Below are 6759 nucleotides of genomic sequence, written 5' to 3'. Positions count from 1 at the left end.
GCAGTCTTGATAAAAATGTTTAAAATATATGTAGTAAAGCAACTTGAAATGCTGACCTTAAAGACTGCCTGACCATTATTTTTGAAGGAGTTATATGCTGCCTTGCTAATTTAGCAATGCACGTCAGCATGAAACTAATGAAAATAACTATTTAAATTGTTTTACTTCACCGAGGATTTCAAAACATATAGAATATATGTGCTTTAAAATTAATTTTTCTTTTGTGACTACAGTCCTTTAAAACATTGAATCTTTATTGGACAGTTGTTTCATTTATGACAATGGTCTTATCTTTAAGTGAACAATTTACATGTCAGAATGATATTTTCTTCATGGACATATAGCCAGATTTATATCAAAATCCACTTTAAAATCTGTTCTTCCCTCACTTTATTTCTGCATGTTTATTTTATGTGTAAGATATTCTGAGTGGCCCGAGATGATAATGTAGCAGAATTGTTCATTATCCTGGCCATTTTAGATCTAAATGCACACTAATTTTTCAGAGCTTTTAGTTATTTGTCATTAAATGTCTGTGAAAGTTTTACTTGGGTAGTGGGGCAAATATGTTTATAAAAGAAAAGAAACACATGCATTTCAACAATATATTTGACTATGCTGGTATTTATTTCAAGTGTATAATTTTCCCAAATTGATGACCAAAGATCCGTGTATACATTTCATCCTGGTGAAAGCGTGCAATATTTTCCACACAGAAAATTCCTCCCATATTTTGTTTCCTCCTGCAGCTCATGTTGAAAGATTGGTTTTTTAAACTCAAGGCTCAAGACCATGTTTATTTCCTTATTTGTTTATTTGTTTAAAAGAAGAGTTACATTTCTATAATTAAGTGTACTGCCACATTTGAATGTGAATGGAAAAATAAGCATCTAGTTAACTTCAGTGTTTAAAAGGATTTCTCCTGAAAAGGCGGATTCTTCTGTTGGAATTTTGTATTTCCTTACCTGCAGCACGGCCAGACTTTAAAGGCCTGAAAGCAACTCCCACTGAGTTTTCTGAAAGTCCTTAATCAAGTATCCAAGAAAGAAATTTGACCCTAAACAGGGATTTCTAGGGTAAGTGGGGGTTGTCTGGGGAGTCTGCATCTGAAGGGAGAAAACTATATTCTTTCCTCTTGAAAGGCAGTTGGTGAAAGAAACATAAGGAATGGCTTGGAAAAAGGAAAACAAAAAGTTTCTAAACTGCAGGTAGAAACAATATGTCTTTTGATAAAGCTAATGTTGCTTTGTGTTAAAAGCAGAGTTCAGATTGCCGGGAGTCACACACTTTGTGTGATGATTTTCTACCTCACACCATCAAAGACTCACAAGCACCGTGTTGAATAAACTACCACTCAAAAAGAAAACCAGAGGAAAAAAATAATCCCTGAAGGTAAGAAATGATGAACAGGTATTGCACTGTCTTTTACAGAGAGAGAGATGCAGATCCTCAGAGCGAGGTGATGGGGGCAGAGACATGGTGGGCTGGGGTGTTTCAGCCACTGCAGTGCCTTGCCTCAGCACAGAAACCCAGCACACATCTGAAACACTGGTCTGATGGTCAAGCAAAAATCCCCCAAAACATCATTACCCCAGAGAAAAGTAGAAGTGTTTGAATTTGGATGTTTCTGCAGGACAAGGAGGGACCATACCCAGTCCCAGCCCAGAGCAGCCTCTGTGGTGGCTGTCCTGCCCCAGGGGGCTGCGTCCCCAAACCAGGCAGGAGCCTGAGTCCTATCCCCAACCTCTGGGCAGGACAGCTTTGGGGGTGACACCTTGCCCTGGTGGGTGCCTTCCCTACAGTGTGGAGATGACCATCGCTGATGGGAGAGGAACGACATCCTGAAGGCAGCAGGAGGAAAGTGGCTGCAGACGTGTATGGGCAGAGAGACCTCAGTCCCAGCTGAGTAGTTGCCCATCTCCCTTTGTTAATAGTTGCTTCCTCTTTGGTTTTTTTTTTTTCTTCTCTTTTTTTTTTTTTTTTAAATCACATTCCTAACCAAGATAGTCTGTGATGTAAAAATCAACAAAACAAAAGCCCAAACTTCTGAGTAAGTTTTATATCTGCTACCTTAACTTCAATAATTTAATAGCTCCATCTCAAGTAAGTTATTTTTGCCTATTACAGTTTTAAGCAATAGATTGTATTTAGTATGCTCATATTAATAAGGGGCTGTTTATATAAGCTCTTTTTAATACAACATGGAGAAAGTGATTGAAAGTCAAAATAAAATAGAATATTTATTGTTTTGCCCATCTGTTAGTTACATTTGTTTTTTGTATCCTTGGGCAGAGTGGAAAATAAGTTTGCATTAATTACCTCAAGCAATTCTCTGTTGTACTATCCAAAAAACTGTCTAATATTTGCAGCCCATTCCAGCTCTTAAAGTGGGTGAAGGGGAAAGACAGAGATATATTTGAACAGGTGTAGGGATAACTTAGCAGGGGATCTTTTAGGGGTGAGGGAGGTTGTGGTTTGGGTTTTTTAGGTTTGGTTTTCACTTTTTTTTTTTAATTTCCTGGTGTAACTGCCTTCACACACATACAAAAGAAAAACAACTGTAAAAATAATCCCTGAACTTCCTCCTTCCTATCTGCAGTTAAGTTGGAAACAATGTGTTCCCTGTACTTTTTGCCCCTGCCCTATATGAAAGCACTGTATCTTTGATGCTAGATTTCCAGTAGGTAACCTTGCTACTTTGATGAAATGGCTTTGAGAGGTGGGTTCACAGTAGAGAGCTCACTAGTCTTACTGTCATAAAACAGGAATTTTAAAAGAAACAACAAATATGTAAGCTGCTTGCTCTTTAAGCTTAGGGAAGCCTTTGTTTTGCTCCAAAGGCCGAATATTTCATGCATAACCCAAATAGAAATTATTTAGCCATTAACTAGGTCTCTTTTCCTAACTTGTTTGTTTGTTTGTTTGTTTGTTTGTGTGTTTGTTTTATCTTATCTCATTTTATTTCATTTCATTTTTCACCGGTTCATTTCAGAGATGTGTCCAATACAGAGAGCAAGGCACATCACTTCTCTCCTCACACCACTGCTACTCTCTAGGTCGGAAGAAGAAAAGGACCAATCCCCAGTAGGGTGTCAGGATGGTCTACTGGGGAAGGCTGAAAATGTGGGTATCAGCAGAGTTCTTAGCATCTATTGTAAAAAAAGCCACCATTTCGTTATGTGGCTTGTGGCAACTCACCAGATTTTCTTTTTAGCAGTTAAACTTGCTGTTAAATTGTGGAAAAGCAAATATTTTATCTAAGCTGAACTATCTTTGGTAAATACATTTTTTAAAGGCAACTTGCTTGAGGTTTGCCATTATATTCAGGAGAGATTTATCAAGCCTTTTTCTTCTTTCGTGTGTAATTTTAGAACCTCCAACTAGTGAAACATTTTTACAGCTAAATAAGTAGCTCAGCTTCACTGGGGAGTAGGCTACAGAGACTGCAAGCACTGACAATTTTACTGAGATAGTTTCATGGCCCTCTAGCACAAAGTGATGAGCAAAGAAAACACCAACTCTTGATTAAAAATAAATCCACTTATTGAACATTCTTGCTTTTAATATCAATTTAGCCTTCAAGTAGCCAGTGCGAAAGCAAATGCAACATTGCGTGTCTTGCTGGTATGCATTAAGCCCTTGAATGCTTTCATTTTAATTTGGAGCTGAAATTTGACCTAATTTAAAGTTTTCCAGTCTTATGATTATAAATTGGATGTATTCCAATGGCTAGTTTTATATCAGATATACTTTTAAAATGAGCTCCAGAGTTTTAGTTCTTTTTACAAGGTCTGTCCTTGCAACCTATGGGTAACAAGAGTAAAATCTGTCCTTGCCCTCACTGGAAATCTGAAAGTTAATTTCCAAACATAGGAAGTGTTGGTTCCCAGAAAAACAATCAGAGATGTCAGCTTGCAAAAATTAACTTGTCATGATGGTGGCAGAGGTCATTTTACTTGGAGCTGCCTATTTTATACTCACTTTCCACATTGTCTACTTGTTCTGGGGAGGAACTGGTAGAGTGAGGGAGCCAGCTTCCCCCATCTTGCTGCCGAAATACCTTTTCTGACCATTACAGGGAAAACAACTTTGTGAAACTATTTCAGTTTCAAGTGTGTTAGCACATTCAGTCATGACATCTCAACTGCTGTTTTATAATAGAAAACCTCCTTGAACGTTGATGCTGTGGGTTTGCATTTCAAAGCAGCTTTTTTACACATGAGTTCATAGATTTCACTTACAAAGTTCCTCTGCGCAGTTTCTGGGGTGCCAGGCTGGGAAATGGGGAGGGAATGCTGTTCTGCAGGAGCACTGACCACATCCTCACCCCCTGCTCTGGGGCAAGGAACACCTCTTGGACCTCTCGGCCCCTGACGCAAGCACGGAGTAACATGTATGTTTAAAACCACAACCAAACCTAAGGCCCTGACAAAACTGGGCACTCCACTGCACTCCCTGATTTCCCCCCGGAGAGAAGAGAAGAGAGGGAATAAAACAAAATGACAGGTATTAAACGTGGTGTTGAATGTGTGGCTGGAAGGTATGCCTATGAGAGCTATAATATATACTGACAAGGAATATAAATACATAGTGTATAGTGAAATGGTATCTATATGTATATATTAACAAGTTTGATTTCCTGTTTATGCTATGCAATAGTATTATTGTTAAAAAACTACTATGATGTGTTATTTAGAAATGAAAAGAAGGCAAGTTTTGTCAGGTTGATTTAAGACCATACGTAGTATGTTCCCTCTCTTGTTTTGGGACAATCAGAAATACTTTTCTTGGTGTTTTCCTCGGGGAAAATCTATGCAAGATTTTCTGGGAAGAGAACCACCCTAGCAAGTCAGCAGAAAAAAGTGCCGTTTGCAAGAGCCAAACCCTGAACCGGGGTTTCCACTATATTTAAAGAAACTATGATCTCTGCATCTCAGAAATCGTATCTCAGTGGAGACTTTATCGGACATAGTATGGCCCATTATGGTTGACAATACGACCATTTAAATCAAAATTATTTTAGGAGGCCATTTGTTGCTGGAAATTAAAAGTGTTATAGTCTAAATGCATTTTTTAACTAAGGAAATAAATGACTCAGTGCTTCATTGTTGGATTTGGAAACTCTCCAAGGAAGAATTTTAAAGTTTGCATCTTGTTTACAGTGTGTTTTCATTCACATATCAAATAAAATGTTATGTTTTCTTAGCTTAGCAGTTTTTGATGAAAAAGTTTAACAAACAGCCTAACACAGGAATTTACAAAAAATTATGTCCAGGAGGATATAAAAGACAGTTCTATCCAAGATGAACAGCGTAGGTCATCAAAGTAGAAGCTTTTCATTTTATGTATTTTTACCGTCAGTTTGGATGTAAATTTGTGAGGCTTGCACCAAGTTTGAATTCAGTTCATTTTGTCTTATCGGTTTTTTTAAGACAAGAAAATGAGAACAAAGCCATTAATATCTCCAGTTCATGTTTCTCCCATTTGATAATGACATACCAGGAGACTCGTAAGGACTAGAAATAAATGTCTGAAAAAACCTCCCTGTGTTCTTTTTCTTCTTAGCAGGCAATTGTGCAATCAGAGCTGACTTTTTACTTCAACTGGTGTATGAAAAAAACCTGTATAAAACATTGAAGATTCTATTCTAAAATCAATCAAGGATCTTCCTGACATGAAACCCCCAGTTTAGATCCACCCTATGGATGATAAAGCAGAAGCAATTTCAGTCTCTTGTTACAGTTTTGAAAAAAATTTTAGCACCTGTGTTCTGAAGGTGTAAACCTACAAGAGCAGCAATTTGCCAGACTTGAGTAACTTTTATTTTATTTTAATGGAGCTGATGTTTTGGTTTGTTTTACAGTTGCAAAGTGGGAGATGAAAATAATGATGGAAAGGGGTTATCTCTTAGAGTTGTAGCTGTATCATATATATGAAGCCTCCTAAAGCCAGTATGTACAGAGCCATCTTTTCCACAACTATTAAAAAGTTGCTGGTGAGTGGCCAACAACTACCACACTGACCTGCAGACCAGAAAGTGGACAAGGGTTACTGTACCCAGGCTGAGAAGTGAACAAATACGGAGTTCGTGGTAGAGGTGGGGCATTATCCAAAGGATTTTTGTTACTTACAAATCTCCCTAACATCAAGTGCATGCACAATAAACTGTGTCTGGTTAAGGAGTCTTTTTTCTGAGTGTTTGTTCCTTGTTTTTAACATAAGAAGTACATGACTTCTTTGATATGTTAAATATTGTTAAATACATGTTAAATACAGCCTTTTTGGTATCTGTTGTAAATTCTGTTTACAAACACATGGCTTCTGGTTGGTTTTAGTTGTGCCATGCTTGGGAAGGTGCATCTTTTGGACCGGGGACATCAGGCATTCTCAATTTTCAAGTAGCTAGAGGATATTTTTGATGTGATGCCTCTTTAAATCCTTAGAGCTTTTTAAGTTAAGACCTTGCAAGGAAGCTTTGTTTATAAAGAGCTTAGAAAGGATTAATGGCTTTTTTTCCCTAGTGGTCAACCAAATCTTGTATATAAAAATGGGTGACACTGACATCTCCTGAGATTCACCCCAAATAGTTGTATGGCAATAACAGAATTATGAACACATATCTATATATAATGATAATAAAATCTTATCTGATTTTGAAAGATACCATGAATTCTGTATTAGAAACATTTTAAGTGATGATAGCATACAAAAAAAAAAAAGCTACATCTCCCAAATACTATATAAATCAGGTGTTTTTTC

General features: G+C 37.3%; 1 long non-coding RNA gene across 1 annotated transcript; it reads left to right on the top strand.

Annotated features, from left to right (window-relative positions):
- Window positions 1–2987: 2987 nt before the first annotated feature.
- On the top strand, window positions 2988–6182 carry LOC119149338. Its single transcript, XR_005104659.1, has 2 exons — window positions 2988–3123; window positions 5864–6182. It is a non-coding gene; the product is annotated as an uncharacterized LOC119149338 (long non-coding RNA).
- Window positions 6183–6759: the final 577 nt, after the last annotated feature.

Source organism: Falco rusticolus, chromosome 5, assembly GCF_015220075.1.
Source record: "Falco rusticolus isolate bFalRus1 chromosome 5, bFalRus1.pri, whole genome shotgun sequence".
NCBI lineage: Eukaryota > Metazoa > Chordata > Aves > Falconiformes > Falconidae > Falco > Falco rusticolus.
This window is presented reverse-complemented; position numbering and strand designations above follow the sequence as displayed.